Source organism: Rutidosis leptorrhynchoides, chromosome 9, assembly GCF_046630445.1.
Source record: "Rutidosis leptorrhynchoides isolate AG116_Rl617_1_P2 chromosome 9, CSIRO_AGI_Rlap_v1, whole genome shotgun sequence".
Classification (NCBI taxonomy): Eukaryota; Viridiplantae; Streptophyta; class Magnoliopsida; order Asterales; family Asteraceae; genus Rutidosis; species Rutidosis leptorrhynchoides.
In genome coordinates, this window is record NC_092341.1 from 45,640,574 (window position 1) to 45,662,693 (window position 22,120).

Below are 22,120 nucleotides of genomic sequence, written 5' to 3' on the forward strand. Positions count from 1 at the left end.
GCCCAAAAATATATATTGCAAAAGCAATTAAAAAGGGAGCAAATGAAACTCACAATACTGTATTTCGTAGCAATTATGTATATGACGGCACTGAACAAGTGCAGGGTTTGTCTCGGATTCACGAACCTATATTAAGTATATATATTTATATGTTGGTCAATATCTGTGTAACAATTTAGGTCAAGTCGTAGTGTATCACAATCCTAATGCTCGAGACCGACATGGAAAAGTCAACAAAAGTCAACTTGACCCAAAATGACTTCCAAAATCTATACATGTTTATTATATAACTTATATATAGTAGTTTTATATATTTAAATATATTTATCAGATCTTATTATACTAAATAATACAAGTCATTTATTAATAAATAAAAATTTATATTAAAATTCATATATGATAAAAATATACTTTTATATATCTCAAGTAATAAAATTTATAAAATTCACTTAATATCATAAAAATATAGTGGTATGTATTATTAATGTAATTACATTATGTGTGGTAAAAATATCTTTGTACGCATATTTATTTGATAAAATAATATTGATAATAATGATAATGATAAAAATAATAAAATGATAGTTTCAATAAAAATATTAATTTTTAGTAATAAAGATAATTTTAGCAATAACATCAACTGATAACAGTTATAATAATCGTTTTAATAATAATATTAAAATTAATGATAATTCAGTTGACCATATCTTTTAATCCGTTCATCGAAACCACACGATTTCTAAATGAAAAGTTATTAATTTTTTCTTCAGCTTTTCAACGACATGCATATCATATAACTTATTTCAGTAGCATATGTATCAAATTCGTGATTTATCATAAACTATTTAACGACGAAACTAAGCATACAAACATGCATAATCATATATACTCGAGCACTAGTTAGGGATACACTATTAATATATAAAAGATAAGATATGAATGCTCACGTATCAATATTGTGATTCAATATTGCAGGAAAGTACGTAGACGCAACGAAAATGATAAACGTTAGGTTGACCTCACGAGCAATACCCTCGATCAATACCCATAACCTTCATAGCTATAACCCATAATTTCCTTAGCTCTATCCCATTTGAAAACTTATTTTGAAATCGTCTGAATATAACTCCGTCGTAGTATTTTATGTATACTAATAATATCTTGAAATAATACTAAGTAAATATATATATATGTAATTCGATTGAGAGAGTTTAGAGAAATATATTTTCAAGTTTCTATGAAATAATGAAACCTATTGAATCCTATTTATAATAGATTTTTAAATTATTAAAGTGAATTATTAAAGTATGAATTATTAAAGTAAATTATTAAAGTATGAATTATTAAAGTGAATTATTAAAGTATAAATTATTAAAGTGAATTATTAAAGTATGAATTATTAAAGTGAATTATTAAAGTATGAATTATTAAAGTGAATTATTAAAGTATGAATTATTAAAGTGAATTATTAAAGTATGAATTATTAAAGTGAATTATTAAAGTATGAATTATTAAAGTGAATTATTAAAGTTAAAGTAAAGTTAAAGTAAAGTAAAGGTAAAGTTAAAGTATAGTAAAAGTATAAAACTATGTACGTATAATACGCGTATAAAAAAATATATATAATATTAATTTAAATCATTTTATATATTTAATAAAATAAAATATAAATATCGTTATCTTTATCATACTGGTTAAGTATTGAGTTGTCAAAAAGAATAGATTTCTTAAATCACAGTGGACCTCATAACATAGGCCCGTAATCATATCATAATGTATCTGATAATTCAATTATTTGATATTATCTCTTAATTCTGTCGATAAATATATCGAAACAAATATGTTCATGTAAAGTATCATATATCTAATACTTTGTTAATGTTTTCAGTTAATATTATATATTATATATACATATCTATATACACATAATTGTTCGTGAATCGTCGAACACGGTCAAAGGGTAATTGATTACATGAATGTAGTTCCAAACTTTTTGAGATTCAACATTACAAATTCTGCTTATCGTGTCGGAAACATATAAAGGTTAAGTTTAAATTTGGTCGGAAATTTCCGGGTCGTCACAGTACCTACCCGTTAAAGAAATTTCGTCCTGAAATTTGATCGAGGTCGTCATGGCTAACTATAAAAATGTTTTCATGACGAATATGAGTTGATAAATAGAGTTTTATCATCATTGAGTAATATAGATAAAACAATTTGATTACGCGAAGAGTATAAGTGAAGCTATCGCAAGAGAGTGAAATGAGTAAACGTATATTCGTTTTAACCGATGACGTAGTTATGATTGATTTTTGAAATTCATGAGATTTAAAGAAAATCTTTGCAATAAGATTTGGTTCTTCGGCGATTAAGGAAATCAGGATCTTCTTTGATTAAATGCGATAATCTGTCTCGATTTCTCTGTCTGATATTTTACTATAATTCCACCCCCTTCGTTTCTTTATTTCCACAGCTCACACCTTCTAGTCTTTCTCCCCAATTCATACTTTAAAGCATTCGTTAATATGCTTCATTCAGTATTGATTCTTGATATACTCTTAACTTTCGTATCTGTCATTCTTCTTTTTCATCTACCACCGGAGGAAGTTATTTTCTTCTACCATTACCTTGGGGTTATTGTGTTTTTTATTCTCCCGTGTCTTTATATTGCTATACGCATTGATATACACGGTTTGTAATTTCGGGATTGTTATCGGGCTTTATATTCTCCATTATATTTCGGAGCTTCATGCTTTCGTTTTCTCTTCCCGACCTTAAGTCAAGCGGATAATGGTCCAGAATTCATAGATATGAATTTTTGGATGAACATAGTTAATGTTCCAAGAAGAAAATCTTAATGACACGATCTTGATTTGGCAAATTACCAGAATATCCGAAAATATAGAGCTATCAAGATGATATGTTCTTAATATGTTTGAAAATTGGGTAGAATGTAAGAGTCGTGTAAACAGTACATGATGACGGTATATTATGTGAATCATCACGTTCCATTAGAAACTCAGCATGACTTACTGTAATATAATCACGTTGATCAAGTGTCATTATATTATACTAACTCATGCTTCAGTTCCCAACACTACTTCAAAAACATTCCTATTTTAAATTCAATTTTTTTTTTTTAAATTTAGAAACTAACACAGTTTCTTTTTATGTTGTAACGCAGATATTGCTAAGAGATAAAAGATATTGGATAAGAATAGTTGTGAAAATATCTTCAGGAATATCGAAGATATTATAATAAAAGATACGATAATATGGATGATGAAGAAGATTTGTCTGTTAAGGTTTAGAATAAGAAGTAGGGTGTTTGCTAACGATTTCAGTAGACACTGAATCATTTGGATCCTTTGAAGGCAGGTTTAGTCTTTGTGATTTGTCCACAGCCTCCTTCATGGTCTGCTCAATCCGTTTTCTAGTTTCAAACCTTCTCTTTTTCTCAGCTTTACCACCATACTATTCTTTATCATCAAACTTTTGACTGTTAAAGTCGTTTACAGTTTTTGCTGCTTCATCAGCATTTTTCCAATTTCGGAGAACTAGTTCATAGTTTGGGATGTTTTTCAGAAAATTCACATTCGAAGTATGTAAGTCTAGGAGATAGACGTTATATGTATAACTTTTGACGTAAAATTGTCGCGAAATTCAAAATACTGATTGCTAATTCCCAGTAGTTGGTGTGACAATTATTGTTACAGGATGTAGGTGAGTACATGATGGGGTTTTAATGAATAAGTATAGTGGCTTTTCGGAGAGGCTTAAGTCGAAGGTTAATGAAGTTGTTGATAAGTTTACTGCTAATGTGGCGAGATATGAAAGGTTCCCCGGTAACAATGATGAAGGGGTAATTGTTATAATAAGGTTTATTCGTATAAACAAATGAAGGTGATTTGCTGGAGCTGTGACAAAACTGTCTATTTTGGAAAGAGATTGAAAAATTAAATTTGGTAATAAATATCAAAGGATCTGACACGGATACGTGTTAAACTATAACTTTGGTTTTGAGAGCTTTTCAGATGCATGACAGTGGGTAATATGTGGTTGGATCATCATCTCGCATGTCTTTAGGAATTTTGAAGTGTTTGAACACATATTGTAATTGTTAATATACATATGATGTTCTAAGATTTTGAATGATACAAATATTTTTTGTGAGTTCCATGAATAGAAATGAGGTTCTAGGACCGTTTTGAAGTCAAAGTATAGTTTTGAAAGATGTAAGAATCTAAGAGTGATGATTTCGGTTATATCTTGAATCGAATTCTGAGATTTCAAAATCAGAATATGTAATTAGATTTTGAATGAGTATGGTTGTTTTGATTTCTATAAAAGAATGTATATTGTTGTGAAAGTAGGGAGTATAATGGATGATTTGCTGAATCAGATTCGAAGAATGTAACATATTAATTGTGAATTTATATATCTCTCGGGTATTACCTACCCGTTAAAAAAAATTTCACAATTAATATTTTGTACAAAAGAATTTTATTACAGTCTTTATGGAAATATATATGTGTATATTTCTTTAGATGTAATATTGATTTAATGAGTTAATATTAAATTAAACTCATTTGATTTATGGTTAAGGCTAGGATAGATAATTTCTAAACTTTAGAAATTACATAATCGCCGTAGAATGTTTCCCCAATGAAGTTATAAATCAATACTTCATCGTTGTGGTATTCCTTGGTATCTACATGGCATATGACGTCGATGCTCGTGGGACAGATTGTGAAGTTGAGGTTTGCGATGCGGTTGTTGTTGGTGGTGGTAATGGTACTGTTGATGTTGTTGATGGTGGTACTGGTTATGCTGCTGGTGCTACTGCTGGTGTTTGTAACCTTTGCACCATATTTTCCAAAGCCACTACCCGAGCGCGAAGCTCGTTGACTTCTTCTATTACACTGGGGTGATTGTCGGTTCGGACGAGCGGATAAATAAGATCTAGAATTTGGTGTAGTATATAATCATGACGAGATACTCTGGAAATGAGAGAGAAAATGGTGTTTCGGATAGGTTCGCCGGTAAGTGCTTCAGGTTCTTCGCCAAGAGGGCAATGTGGTGGATGGAAGGGATCACCTTCTTCTTGTCTCCAATGATTAAGGAGGCTACGAACCCATCCCCAATTCATCCAGAATAGATGATGACTAATTGGTTGATCCATTCCGGTCACACTACTTTCGGAACTTGAGTGGGATTCCATTTCGGAATCCGAGGGACTTGAACTAATGACGAATTCCATTTCGTACGATTGAATAAAGAATTTTTCGATATGAAATGATTTTCCGGCTATCGGGTGGTATTCTAATTATATAGAGCAAAAAGGTTTCGTAGATTACGGAGGAATTTACGGAATATGTCAGGCAAAGTTTACAGTAACAGATACGCTAAGATATGAATTAGTAGATACGCTAAGATATGAATTTTGTCTATACACTATTCATCCAATCAATGCAATAAGATGTGTCTAGACTAAGAATGATAAGCAGGTAATTTCCGACAAAATGATGAGCAAAACTTTTGACATGCAGACACGGTCGAAGTCCAGACTCACTAATGCATCCTAACGACTATCAGTTAGACACACTAATGCAGACCTGGTTCGCTAAGACCACCGCTCTGATACCAACTGAAAGGACCCGTTCATATACATTATAAACGATTCACAATAGTTGATTACATCGCGAGGTATTTGACCTCTATATGACACGTTTTACAAACATTGCATTCGTTTTTAAAAGACAAACTTTCTTTGCATCAAAAATTGACGGCATGCATACCATTTCATATTACATCCAACTATAATTGACTTAATATTAATCTTGATGAACTCAACGACTCGAATGCAATGTCTTTCAAAGTATGTCTTGAATGACTCCAAGTAATATCCTTAAAATGAGCTAATGCACAGCGGAAGATTTCTTAAATACCTGAGAATAAACATGCTTTAAAGTGTCAACCAAAAGGTTGGTGAGTTCATTAGTTTATCATAATCCATCATTTCCGTAATAGTAATAGACCACAAGATTTCAGTTTCTATAAATATCCGTACACTCGCAAGTGTATAAAAGTATTCTATAAGTTGTAGGCACCCGGTAACAAGCTTTAACGTTCATATTTTACCCTCTGAAGTACACCAGATCAGGTGTGTTTAAAATAACCTCGAAGTACTAAAGCATCCCATAGTCAGGATGGGGTTTGTCAGGCCCAATAGATCTATCTTTAGGATTCGCGCCTACTGTACATAGACAAGTAGTTTAATGTTACCAAGCTAAGGGTATATTTCTGGTTTAAACCCACGTAGAATTAGTTTTAGTACTTGTGCCTATTTCGTAAAACATTTATAAAATAGTGCATGTATTCTCAGCCCAAAAATATATATTGCAAAAGCAATTAAAAAGGGAGCAAATGAAACTCACAATACTGTATTTCGTAGCAATTATGATTATGACGGCACTGAACAAGTGCAGGGTTTGTCTCGGATTCACGAAGCTATATTAAGTATATATATTTATATGTTAGTCAATATCTGTGTAACAATTTAGGTCAAGTCGTAGTGTATCACAATCCTAATGCTCGAGACCGACATGCAAAAGTCAACAAAAGTCAACTTGACCCAAAATGACTTCCAAAATCTATACATGTTTATTATATAACTTATATATAGTAGTTTTATATATTTAAATATATTTATCAGATCTTATTATACTAAATAATACAAGTCATTTATTAATAAATAAAAATTTATATTAAAATTCATATATGATAAAAATATACTTTTATATATCTCAAGTAATAAAATTTATAAAATTCACTTAATATCATAAAAATATAGTGGTATGTATTATTAATGTAATTACATTACGTGTGGTAAAAATATCTTTGTACGCATATTTATTTGATAAAATAATATTGATAATAATGATAATGATAAAAATAATAAAATGATAGTTTCAATAAAAATATTAATTTTTAGTAATAAAGATAATTTTAGCAATAACATCAACTGATAACAGTTATAATAATCGTTTTAATAATAATATTAAAATTAATGATAATTCAGTTGACCATATCTTTTAATCCGTTCATCGAAACCACACGATTTCTAAATGAAAAGTTATTAATTTTTTCTTTAGCTTTTCAACGACATGCATATCATATAACTTATTTCAGTAGCATATGTATCAAATTCGTGATTTATCATAAACTATTTAACGACGAAACTAAGCATACAAACATGCATAATCATATATACTCGAGCACTAGTTAGGGATACACTATTAATATATAAAAGATAAGATATGAATGCTCACGTATCAATATTGTGATTCAATATTGCAGGAAAGTACGTAGACGCAACGAAAATGATAAACGTTAGGTTGACCTCACGAGCAATACCCTCGATCAATACCCATAACCTTCATAGCTATAACCCATAATTTCCTTAGCTCTATCCCATTTGAAAACTTATTTTGAAATCGTCTGAATATAACTCCGTCGTAGTATTTTATGTATACTAATAATATCTTGAAATAATACTAAGTAAATATATATATATATGTAATTCGATTGAGAGAGTTTAGAGAAATATATTTTCAAGTTTCTATGAAATAATGAAACCTATTGAATCCTATTTATAATAGATTTTTGAATTATTAAAGTGAATTATTAAAGTAAATTATTAAAGTATGAATTATTAAAGTGAATTATTAAAGTATGAATTATTAAAGTGAATTATTAAAGTATGAATTATTAAAGTGAATTATTAAAGTATGAATTATTAAAGTGAATTATTAAAGTATGAATTATTAAAGTGAATTATTAAAGTATGAATTATTAAAGTAAATTATTAAAGTATGAATTATTAAAGTAAATTATTAAAGTTAAAGTAAAGTAAAAGTAAAGTAAAGGTAAAGTTAAAGTATAGTAAAAGTATAAAACTATGTACGTATAATACGCGTATAAAAAAATATATATAATATTAATTTAAATCATTTTATATATTTAATAAAATAAAATATAAATATCGTTATCTTTATCATACTGGTTAAGTATTGAGTTGTCAAAAAGAATAGATTTCTTAAATCACAGTGGACCTCATAACATAGGCCCGTAATCATATCATAATGTATCTGATAATTCAATTATTTGATATTATCTCTTAATTCTGTCGATAAATATATCGAAACAAATATGTTCATGTAAAGTATCATATATCTAATACTTTGTTAATGTTTTCAGTTAATATTATATATTATATATACATATCTATATACACATAATTGTTCGTGAATCGTCGAACACGGTCAAAGGGTAATTGATTACATGAATGTAGTTCCAAACTTTTTGAGATTCAACATTACAAATTCTGCTTATCGTGTCGGAAACATATAAAGGTTAAGTTTAAATTTGGTCGGAAATTTTCGGGTCGTCACACAAACGTATGCCCTTACCCTTGTCCAAGCCGGAACCTATAAAATGGTAAACAACGAGAGGGTAAGCAAGGCTTAGTGAGTGCAACAATTATACATACATATATATAACCTATCCATTTGCAATCACAATACCAAATACCTCATACGAACTTGTAACTCAAATAGCATGTCAACATACCCGTAACACTAACAAGTCGTACATTATCACACCACTTCATTAGCATATACTCAACTCAATATATATATATATATATATATATATATATATAATATGCTAAACAAAACAACAATCTCAATATGGTTAACCAATATCGCTATGGTGCTACCGGCTCGTGGTTCACACCATACGCTTTTGAGTCATACTCGTTTATAGTGCTACCGGCTCGTGGTTCACACTCGATGCTACCGGCTCATGGTTCACATCTTAGTTTATAGTGATACCGGCTCGTGGTTCACACTCGATGCTACCGGCTCGTGGTTCACATCCTAACCCACACATGTTATGGCACTACCGGCTCGGTGGTTCATACCATAAAATTCACAAATAAATACGCTATATACACATACGTATAATTACTCCACTCACCTTGTCACAAGGATGATGATTTAGCACTTCCGAGCTTCAACGCAATGTACCTAAATCATTAACTGCACATTCAATTTCACAACTAGTGGGATTAACCACAATACTTTCACTTGAGCATTTAATGACCCAATTTGCATTAAATGACTCAACTACACACAACCGCCCATAAATGGCCAAGACTCGACTTTAATCACTAAGGCTAGTGAATTAAAGTCTACTAACTTCAATTAACACAAAACTTAGGGTAATCCATACCCATTTCATCTAATTAGGTCAACTAGTACATTTTGACCCATTTTTTATTACTTAGACTCACAATCAAGTCAAACTTAGTTCATTAACTATTTTCATCATCATTAACAAGTGTATTAGTGACAAAGAACCCATTTAACACTTTCAACTTCAAATCTTAAGTCCAAACCCTAGATTATAGTTACTTAGGGTTTCCTTTCATCAACACAACCCAAGTTCACCCATTTTAACCCCAAATGGGTCACATAAGTTCCAAATGAACCAAAACCCTAGCGTAACTAATTAAAACTCGAAACATAGAGTTAGAACTTACCAAGACTATCTTCTTGTAGCTAAAAACAAGGAGAACAACTTTAATTCTTGCTCCTAGGTTTGATTCACAAATCTTCACCTTTAAATCTCAAGATTAAACTAAGTGGGTTTTGTGTTTTGGGAGAGAAAATGGAAAGAAAAGATAGAAGGAAAAATGAAATAAATGGATAAGTGGTGGAGATTTAATGCTCCATCAGATCCACAAGTCAAATTACCAAATTGCCCATAAAAATCTCTTAAAATGAGCTAAGTCCGGAATCTGTCCAGCAGAAATGTCGCGGCGCGACCCAAATTCTCGCGGCGCGGCGTATAAAAGGAAAAAAGACCCTTCTTAACTCAACTTCTGATCCAGATTTCCTTTGTTTGTCGCGTCGCGGCCCAGATCGCCGCGGCGCGACATTAGCCTAAGCCTGAACAGTTTTACAATCTAAAACACATTTTGATTTCATTTGATTCGTACACCTAAATCCCACTTCCTACATTCGCCTAACCTTCAACAATAGTCTCACAAGACTTAACGCTATCAAAGCCCATGTATAAACTTGTATGCGCACACATTATCAAGTATATATATATATATATATATATATATATATATATATATATATATATATATATATATATATATATATATATATATATATATACACACATATATCTATACAATTACGCATAATCTAGCGAGTTACAAACGTACAAATGATTAAGTATGTACCTTTCAATATGTTCGGGAAAAACGGGATGTTACAGTCGTCTTGGTCATATAAACAAACAACGCATTTCAAAACTCCAATCTGATGGGCTTTTGGAATCAACTAGCTCTGAGTCATTTGATGTATGCGAGTCATGTTTATGTGGAAAGATGACAAAGGCTCCTTTCTCCGGTTTAGGGGAAAGAGCTAAAGATCTTTTAGGACTAATACATACTGATGTATGTGGCCCTTTTAGAACTATGTCTAGAAATGGTGAATCATACTTCATTACATTTACTGATGATTATAGTAGATATGGTTATGTTTACTTGCTGAAACATAAACATGAAGTTTTTGAAACATTCAAAATCTTCTAAAATAAAGTAGAGAATCAACTTGGAAAGACCATTAAAGCCCTTCGCTCTGATCGGGGAGGGGAATATATGAGTCAAGAGTTTTTGGACCACCTGAAGAATCGTGGGATTGTCTCACAGTTCACTCCACCTTACACACCACAACACAATGGTGTGTCAGAGCGGAGGAATCGAACTTTACTTGATATGGTTCGATCTATGATGAGTCTAACTACTCTGTCGATGTCTTTTTAGGGTTATGCATTAGAGTCTGCTGCACGCATACTCAATATGGTTCCAACCAAGAAGGTAGAAAAGACACCATATGAATTATGGTATGGAAAGAGTTCTAAGTTGTCTTATTTGAAAGTCTGGGGTTGTGAAGCGTATGTGAAACGTGACACTTCAAACAAGTTAGAACCCAGAGGTATCAAATGTCACTTTGTGGGATACCCAAAGGAAACAATGGGTTACTACTTTTACTACCAAGCTGAAAATAAAGTGCTTACTGCTCGGTTTACTGAATTCTTTGAAAGAGATCTTCTCTTACAAGAAGTCAGTGGGAGTAAAGTAGATCTTGAAGAAATTCAAGAATCACAAAGTAACATACCTTCTGAAGGCACTAGCCAACCGCACGTTGAAGCTGAACACACTGTTGGCGAGCCAGAACGTGTTGCACCTATACTTCGTAGATCTAGTAGAACTCTTCATTAACATGAGAGGTTAAATCTTCTGATTAATTCAGAAGAACCTCATCTAGGGGATTATGATGAGCCCTCTAGTTATGGTGAAGCCATGTCAGATCCACAATCTGACAAATGGGGAGATTCTATGAAGGAAGAGATGCAGTCCATGAAAGATAATCAAGTATGGGACTTGATTGATCTTCCACTCAATTGCAAGACAGTGGGCAGTAAATGGGTCTTCAAGAAGAAGGCTGACATGGACGATAATGTAAACACTTTTAAGGCTCGATTGGTGGCAAAAGGTTATACTCGAACTAAAGGAATTGATTATGAAGAAAATTTTTCACCAGTCGCGAGCATTAAATCAATTAGGATACTTATTGCCATAGCTGCTTTTCATGATTATGAAATATGGCAAATGGATGTCAAAACCGCTTTCCTAAATGGCTATCTAAGCGAGGACGTATATATGGTTCAGCCAGAAGGGTTTGTGAATCCTAAGCATCCTACTAAAGTATGCAAGCTTCTAAAATCCATTTATGGATTAAAGCAAGCATCCAGGAGCTGGAATCTTAAGTTTGATGAGAAAATTAAAGAGTTTGGTTTTTCTCAAAACGGAGATGAGCCATGTGTTTACATTAGAGCTAGTGGGAGCAAAGTTGTCTTCTTGATCTTGTATGTTGATGACATACTACTTATTGGAAATGACATTCCAACTTTGCAAGATGTCAAATCTTGGCTTTGGAAAATGTTTTGCCATGAAAGATCTTGGAGAAGCTAAGTATATTCTAGGAATCAGGATCTATAGAAATAGATCCAAAAGGCTTATTGGTTTGAGTCAAAGTACATACATTGACAAAATCTTGCGAAGATTTAACATGCAAAACTCCAAGCGCGGAGCATTACCCATGCAAAAGGGCATAACCTTGAGCAAGTCTCAAAGTCCTATCACACCTGATGAGATAAGACGAATGAAATGTGTTCCGTATGCTTCAGCTATATGATCCATTATGTATGCCATGTTATGTACTAGACCTGATGTCTCGTTAGCTTTGAGTTTGACGAGTCGTTATCAACAGAATCCAGGTGAAGAACATTGGATTGCTGTTAAGAGCATTATTAAATATTTGCGGAGAACTAAAAATTTGTTCTTGGCTTACGGTGGTTTGGAAGAAGAGTTGAGTATTAGATGTTATACATATGCTAGTTTCCAAACTGATCGAGATGATTCTCGATCCCAGTCAGGGTATGTCTTTGTCATGAATGGCGGAGTAGTTGATTGGAGAAGCTCAAAGCAGAGCACAGTTGCACAGTCTACAACGGAAGCAGAATACATTGCTGCCTCAGAAGCTGCTTAAGAAGCTGTCTGGATTAGGAAGTTTATTGCTGAACTCGGAGTAGTTCCCAGCATTGAATCCCCTATGGAAATGTACTGTGATAATTCAAGTGCTATTATAATTGCAAAAGAATCACGTGTACATAAAGGTAGCAGACACATTCTTCGAAAGTTTGACTATATTCAAGAAGTCGTTGAGAGGAATGATATTAGTATTCTTAAAATTCATACAGATGATAATGTGGCTGACCCGTTCAAGAAGCCCATGACACACAACAAGCATGATGATCATGCTAGTAGTCAAGGTTGGAGAACTCGGATCTCGGGGAGATCTCGTTTGGATATTTTTGAGGAGATCTCGGCATCTCGAAAAAATCTCGGGGAGATCTCGGACGTTGACTTGTGTTGACTTTCTAGTTTTTTTAATATAAATATGTATAAATATATAAATATATGTATATTTATATGGATTTTTATGAGAAAATTTGAGAAATGAGCGAAAAATTAGAAGAAAATCCGAGAAATTGCGAGAAAATCCGAGAAATTACGAGAAAATCCGAGATCTCACCGAGAAAATCGGAGAAATCATGACGTTGACCGAGATTTTAACCGTTGACCGAGAAATCTCAACGAGATCGGAAAATATTCTCGGCTGAGTTTTGAAACCGAGATCTCCCCGAGATCTCGCCGAGAAATTCCGAGATCTGCAACACTGCTAGTAGTATTGGACTTCGTTATGCTGCTGATCTTTTTAATTTGTAATTTAGTATTTGGATATTTTTCGAACATTAAGCAGTTTTATCTTAATGAATTGATATATAGTTGGTATGATTAGTTTCAATTATATCACTGTGTTCTATATTAGCATGTTTAATCCATGAATAATTATTGATTATTCAAAATCTCCATAATCGGTTATGTTATGGGAATAACATGAATTACGATTAATATGAAGTTTTGGTTATATTTATTGATGATAAATAGTTAACTTGTTGAGACCAAAATTCATATGTATTCATTGATGATGAATGTTGGAATGACCCATCCGAGATGTCACTCCATGGATCATTGTCAGTAGTAAATCTTTTAGTGATTATGTCGTTATATCCTTAGACTTGAGATGTACGCCAGTTTTGATGTGTGGAATATTGTACTTTGATATGGTTAAACGATGTCCTGAATAAGGCTGTTATAAAGGCCATTATTGGGTATAATGTAAAGCTCGTGATAGACACGTGTATGCAATATAGGATTTGTTCCTCTAAAATGTTTGGAGTTAGATACTTTTTGAGCTCCTCGATGAATGAATAAGATATTTGTGTGGCCGCACCCAAATGTAATTAAGATGATACTTAATTAGTTTGGTGATCTAATTCAGTTCTAAGATCGAAAAACAAAATTGTTAAATAAATGAGAATGACCGATGATCCATATCTCAAGTTTAACTAAAGTATCTGAAACAAAAGGACGAATGACATTTAAAACTTACCATAAACAGTTTTGAGAAACTACCCTCACATGAATTTGGGGACAATGACGTGTTGCTAGACGCTTACCATTGTTTGTATAGTTACTTGGTGTTGTGCCATGCACAAGTGGGAGTCTGTAACAGACTGAAACCCGGGCTAGTTGTAAGTTGCCTATTTTGCCCTTAGGGTTTGTGCTTAGTCTTAAGTGCTTTTATTTTAATTATTTTATTAGTGTTTTATTATAATTGTGTTGTGACCAGTTTGTGACAAGGGTCCCAGAACAGGTTGGTTTATTTAATTTGGACTCTGTTAGGACCGCCTAAGGAGATACGAAAGGTTATCAGATAAGATAACTGATAAATACCCGTGTGTTGAGGGGTATGGATTTTAACCCAATTAAGTGACTAGAGAGCTGTGATTCAGCTCATTTTTCTCCTTCTCTCTAAAATTCCCAAATTACATCCCGTACCTAACTTCTTATTTCTCTTGAACCCTAATTTGATTTTGTGAGCTTTTGGATTAATTGAAGTTAGCAATCGATTACTTGTGTTCTTGTGATCATCTTAAGGTAAGTATTACAAAGATTTATGTATTAATCTTGTTGAAAATTGGGTTTTAGTGTTCTTATGGGTTTTTGAAAAAATTAGCTCAAATCTTGTTGTTTAATGTTCCAAAAACATCAATAGATGTTAGAAATAGGTTGTATATATGTTTAGTAGCTTCCATGTGCTTAAAATTTGATCAAAATCGCTCAAAAATCGAGTTTTGGGCGAAAAATGTTCGAAATCAGCGAACTTGTTCGAAACCAGTTGCTACAGTATTTTGCTACAGTACCGAGTTGCTACAATGTCGCTATTTGCTACAGTGCCGAGTTGCTACAGTGTCACTATTTGCTACAGTACCGAGCTGCTACAATACCACTATTTGCTACAGTACCTTTTATGAAATTGAAACGGGCGTAACTTTCAAAACGTAACTCCGTTTTTGATGAATAAACTATCTTTAGAATCGTAATAAAGAATACTTTTCAATGGTAAACTTTTAAGAAACTAGATCAAACTATTTTTGGGCCGGAAAAGGAGTTTTAGTGTGTATGTCATGTTTTGCACGCACCTGTATGCCATTATTGAGTGGAGTCATGATGTAGACTCATAAAATTATGAATATATGGTGTTATGACCTAGTTAATCGTATGAAATGATTATATTATTTATTGGATATGTATATTAACTTTGTTTGTGTTGTTCTCAGGTTATAAGGACAAGGAGGAAGCTCAGAAATAATAACTGAGCAGTTGCTGGTAATTGGTGAGTGGGTCTATCTCCGGATAGAGTTTAAGTAGCATATCATGCTACCGTGGTTGACTCTTTTACCATGCATAGTGTAGAAATTGCCATGTTAGAATAATATAGTATGCCTGATGTTGTATGTGATTTATGTATACACTGTGTGAATGGCACCAGTCGGGCTTAGGGTGACTAGGGACTCGAGACCGTGCCTAGGAGAGGTTAGAGTCCGTATGAGTTCAACCGTGCCTAGGGGAGGTTGGGTCCATAGGCTACTGATTGTGGAGTATAGTGTGAACGATGCATCCCCTGCATCTGAATAACTATACTGTGAATTGAGTAGCAGGGACTATCGGTAGACTCAAGTCCGATCAGCTAGGAGTCGTGTGCTCGTACAAGCCGCTGATCCTCATATTGTCTTATTGTATGCTAGTTGGTAGTTAGCATGTGTTGTTGTTAGTATATAGCTTGTGTGTGACTTAAGCTATATCTGTTAGATAGATTCCATTCACTTAGCGGTGCACTAATCCCCCACATAATTACCCCTTGTAGGTTTAGGTACTGCTAGTCGGGATGGGTGCTGATGCAGAAGACATGTTTGACAACCCTACTCTGATGTGGACTTTTGTTTAAATCATGTTTTGTAATAACGTAACATCGTTGTGTAAACTTAAACTTAATTACTCAGATTAATGTAACGACGCGACTTATAGTGTGTTTGTTAATAAAGTCTTCCGCTGTGTTTAAAAAAAAAAAATTGCCGGTGTTACAAGTTGGTATCAGAACATGGTTTGGCAGCAAATACGTGCGCGTATTTTGTTCTCAAACCCTGAGGCAAGTCAAACATGTCTGTGGGAGTGGGGGCTAAGTGGAAAATAGGATATACGTGTGTTAGTTGTGATTGAACTAACTGTTATCCATTAAGCTTTTGTGTGAGATGTTTTGTAGGACAGGTATGGCTGATAGAAACGCAACTGGCCCCTCCAACCCCGGAACATTCAGAGCACCAGAAGAGGGTTTTGAGTCGGATGATGATCAGAGTAGTTACATCCTTCAGTTAGAAAGCAAGCTAAAAGAGGCTGATGACAAAATTAATGAGCTTGAATTGGCGAGGCATTCTGGAAATGATGATACACCACCTGGATTCCCAACAGCGCAATCCCAAACGATTCCTAATGTGCCCCAGAACCAGTTTCAGAATCAAATACCTAACCAATATTATATGCCACCACAAAACACCTTTACTTACCAAAATCCCATGATGATGAATCCATACCAAATGCAAATGTTCCAATAACCTTACATGCAACCATCCAAAAGGTGTACTTATAAAAATTTTCGTGATTGCAAACCCTCCGAGTTCTCTGGAAGTACTGATCCGACTGTTGAAATGTCCCGTTCTTATTGATTAAAAACGTTCCATATTAATTGATTTCGTTGCGAGGTTTTGACCTCTATATGAGACGTTTTTCAAAGACTGCATTCATTTTTAAAACAAACCATAACCTTTATTTCATAAATAAAGGTTTAAAAAGCTTTACGTAGATTATCAAATAATGATAATCTAAAATATCCTGTTTATACACGACCATTACATAATGGTTTACAATACAAATATGTTACATCGAAATCAGTTTCTTGAATGCAGTTTTTATACAATATCATACAAACATGGACTCCAAATCTTGTCCTTATTTTAGTATGCAACAGCGGAAGCTCTTAGTATTCACCTGAGAATAAACATGCTTTAAACGTCAACAAAAATGTTGGTGAGTTATAGGTTTAACCTATATATATCAAATCGTAACAATAGACCACAAGATTTCATATTTCAATACACATCCCATACATAGAGATAAAAATCATTCATATGGTGAACACCTGGTAACCGACAATAACAAGATGCATATATATAAGAATATCCCCATCATTCCGGGACACCCTTCGGATATGATATAAATTTCGAAGTACTAAAGCATCTGGTACTTTGGATGGGGTTTGTTAGACCCAATAGATCTATCTTTAGGATTCGCGTCAATTAGGGTGTCTGTTCCCTAATTCTTAGATTACCAGACTTAATAAAAAGGGGCATATTCGATTTCGATAATTCAACCATAGAATATAGTTTCACGTACTTGTGTCTATTTTGTAAATCATTTATAAAACCTGCATGTAATCTCATCCCAAAAATATTAGATTTTAAAAGTGGGACTATAACTCACTTTCACAGATTTTTACTTCGTCGGGAAGTAAGACTTGGCCACTGGTTGATTCACGAACCTATAACAATATATACATATATATCAAAGTATGTTTAAAATATATTTACAACACTTTTAATATATTTTGATGTTTTAAGTTTATTAAGTCAGCTGTCCTCGTTAGTAACCTACAACTAGTTGTCCACAGTTAGATGTACAGTTTTTAAATCGATAAATATTATCTTGAATCAATCCACGACCCAGTGTATACGTATCTCAGTATTGATCACAACTCAAACTATATATATATTTTGGAATCAACCTCAACCCTGTATAGCTAACTCCAACATTCACATATAGAGTGTCTATGGTTGTTCCGAAATATATATAGATGTGTCGACATGATAGGTCGAAACATTGTATACGTGTCTATGGTATCTCAAGATTACATAATATACAATACAAGTTGATTAAGTTATGGTTGGAATAGATTTGTTACCAATTTTCACGTAGCTAAAATGAAAAAAATTATCCAATCTTGTTTTACCCATAACTTCTTCATTTTAAATCCGTTTTGAGTGAATCAAATTGCTATGGTTTCATATTGAACTCTATTTTATGAATCTAAACAGAAAAAGTATAGGTTTATAGTCGGAAAAATAAGTTACAAGTCATTTTTGTAAAGGTAGTCATTTCAGTCGAAAGAACGACGTCTAGATGACCATTTTAGAAAACATACTTCCACTTTGAGTTTAACCATAATTTTTGGATATAGTTTCATGTTCATAATAAAAATCATTTTCTCAGAATAACAACTTTTAAATCAAAGTTTATCATAGTTTTTAATTAACTAACCCAAAACAGCCCGCGGTGTTACTACGACGGCGTAAATCCGGTTTTACGGTGTTTTTCGTGTTTCCAGGTTTTAAATCATTAAGTTAGCATATCATATAGATATAGAACATGTGTGTAGTTAATTTTAAAAGTCAAGTTAGAAGGATTAACTTTTGTTTGCGAACAAGTTTAGAATTAACTAAACTATGTTCTAGTGATTACGAGTTTAAACCTTCGAATAAGATAGTTTTATATATATGAATCGAATGATGTTATGAACATCATTACTACCTCAAGTTTAGTAGGTAAACCTACTGGAAGTGACAAGAAATGATCTAGCTTCAAAGGATCTTGGATGGCTTGAAAGTTTTTGAAGTAGGATCATGACACAAAAACAAGTTCAAGTAAGATTTTTACTCGAATTAAGATAGTTTATAGTTATAGAAATTGAATCAAAGTTTGAATATGAATATTACCTTGAATAAGAAAGATAACCTACTGTATATAACAAAGGTTTCTTGATCTTAGATGATTACTTGGAATGGATTAGAAAGCTTGGAAGTAAATTAGTAAACTTGATGGGATTTTTGAAGTGTTCTTGAAGTGTTCTTCCTATGATGATTATAGCTTGATTCTTGAAGTGATTTTTGATGAAGATGATGATTAACTACTGGAAAAATATGTTCATAATAGTGTGTGTGTGTGTGTTGAGAGAGAATTAGAAAGAGAATTGGAAGTGAAATGGAGTGAATGATGAGTGGTAATTGGTGAGTGGTGAGTGGGGTTAAAAGGAGTTCTAGTTAGTTGACTAGCTCATGGTAGAAGTTAAAATTGATTAGTCATACATGACATAATCAAGAGTGGAATCCCATGCTAGTTCCTATTGGTATATACTCATAGTAAGTACGTTTTGAAGCTGTGTATAATACGGGTAAGAATACGACTAGAATTCTTGATGAAAGAAAAGAATGGAAAAGTAACTGTAACCATTTTCGTTAAGTATGAGTGTTTTGATATATGTCTTGAAGTCTTCCAAAAGTATTTTAATACATCTAAATACACTACATGTATATACATTTTAACTGAGTCGTTAAGTCATCGTTAGTCGTTACATGTAAGTGTTGTTTTGAAACCTTTAAGTTAACGATCTCAATTAATGTTGTTAACCCATTGTTTATTATATCTAATGAGATGTTAAATTATTATATTATCATGATATTATGATATATTAATATATCTTAATATGATATATATACATTTAAATGTCGTTACAACGATAATCGTTACATATATGTCTAGTTTCGAAATCCTTAAATTAGTAGTCTTGTTTATATGTATATAACTCATTGTTAATATACTTATGGAGATACTTACTTATCATAATCTCATGTTAACCATTTGTATATCCATATATATATATCGTCATGTCGTTTTTACAAGTTTTAACGTTCGTGAATCGCCGGTCAACTTGGGTGGTCAATTGTCTATATGAAACATATTTCAATTAAACAAGTCTTAACAAGTTTGATTGCTTAACATGTTGGAAACATTTAATCATGTAAATATCAATCTCAATTAATATATATAAACATGGAAAATTTCGGGTCACTACAGTACCTACCCGTTAAATAAATTTCGTCCCGAAATTTTAAGCTGTTGAAGGTGTTGACGAATCTTCTGGAAATAGATGCGGGTATTTCTTCTTCATCTGATCTTCACGCTCCCAGGTGAACTCGGGTCCTCTACGAGCATTCCATCGAACCTTAACAATTGTTATCTTGTTTTGCTTAAGTCTTTTAACCTCACGATCCATTATTTCGATGGGTTCTTTGATGAATTGGAGTTTTTCGTTGATTTGGATTTCATCTAACGGAATAGTGAGATCTTCTTTAGCAAAACATTTCTTCAAATTCGAGACGTGGAAAGTGTTATGTACAGCTGCGAGTTGTTGAGGTAACTCAAGTCGGTAAGCTACTGGTCCGACACGATCAATAATCTTGAATGGTCCAATATACCTTGGATTTAATTTCCCTCGTTTACTAAATCAAACAACGCCTTTCCAAGGTGCAACTTTAAGCATGACCATCTCTCCAATTTCAAATTCTATATCTTTTCTTTTAATGTCAGCGTAGCTCTTTTGTCGACTTTGGGCGGTTTTCAACCGTTGTTGAATTTGGATGATCTTCTCGGTAGTTTCTTGTATAATCTCCGGACCCGTAATCTGTCTATCCCCCACTTCGCTCCAACAAATCGGAGACCTGCACTTTCTACCATAAAGTGCTTCAAACGGCGCCATCTCAATGCTTGAATGGTAGCTGTTGTTGTAGGAAAATTCTGCTAATGGTAGGTGTCGATCCCAACTTTTTCCGAAATCAATAACACATGCTCATAGCATGTCTTCAAGCGTTTGTATCGTCCTTTCGCTCTGCCCATCAGTTTGTGGATGATAGGCAGTACTCATGTCTAGACGAGTTCCTAATGCTTGCTGTAATGTCTTCCAGAATCTTGAAATAAATCTGCCATCCCTATCAGAGATAATAGAGATTGGTATTCCATGTCTGGAGACGACTTCCTTCAAATACAGTCGTGCTAACTTCTCCATCTTGTCATCTTCTCTTATTGGCAGGAAATGTGCTGATTTGGTGAGACGATCAACTATTACCCAAATAGTATCAAAACCACTTGCAGTCCTTGGCAATTTAGTGATGAAATCCATGGTAATGTTTTCCCATTTCCATTCTGGGATTTCGGGTTATTGAAGTATACCTGATGGTTTCTGATGCTCAGCTTTGACCTTAGAACACGTCAAACATTCTCCTACGTATTTAGCAACATCGGCTTTCATACCCGGCCACCAAAAATATTTCCTGAGATCCTTGTACATCTTCCCCGTTCCAGGATGTATTGAGTATCTGGTTTTATGAGCTTCTCTAAGTACCATTTCTCTCATATCTTCAAATTTAGGTACCCAAATCCTTTCAGCCCTATACCGAGTTCCGTCTTCCCGAATATTAAGATGTTTCTCCGATCCTTTGGGTATTTCATCCTTTAAATTTCCCTCTTTTAAAACTCCTTGTTGCGCCTCCTTTATTTGAGTAGTAAGGTTATTATGAATCATTATATTCATAGATTTTACTCAAATGGGTTCTCTATCCTTCCTGCTCAAGGCATCGGCTACCACATTTGACTTCCCCGGGTGGTACCGAATCTCAAAGTCGTAATCATTCAATAATTCAATCCACCTACGCTGCCTCATATTCAGTTGTTTCTGATTAAATATGTGTTGAAGACTTTTGTGGTCGGTATATATAATACTTTTGACCCCATATAAGTAGTGCCTCCAAGTCTTTAATGCAAAAACAACCGCGCCTAATTCCAAATCATGCGTCGTATAATTTTGTTCGTGAATCTTCAATTGTCTAGACGCATAAGCAATCACCTTCGTTCGTTGCATTAATACACAACCGAGACCTTGCTTTGATGCGTCACAATAAATCACAAAATCATCATTCCCTTCAGGCAATGACAATATAGGTGCCGTAGTTAGCTTTTTCTTCAATAACTGAAACGCTTTCTCTTGTTTATCATTCCATTCAAATTTCTTCCCTTTATGCGTTAATGCAGTCAAGGGTTTTGCTATTCTGGAAAAGTCTTGGATAA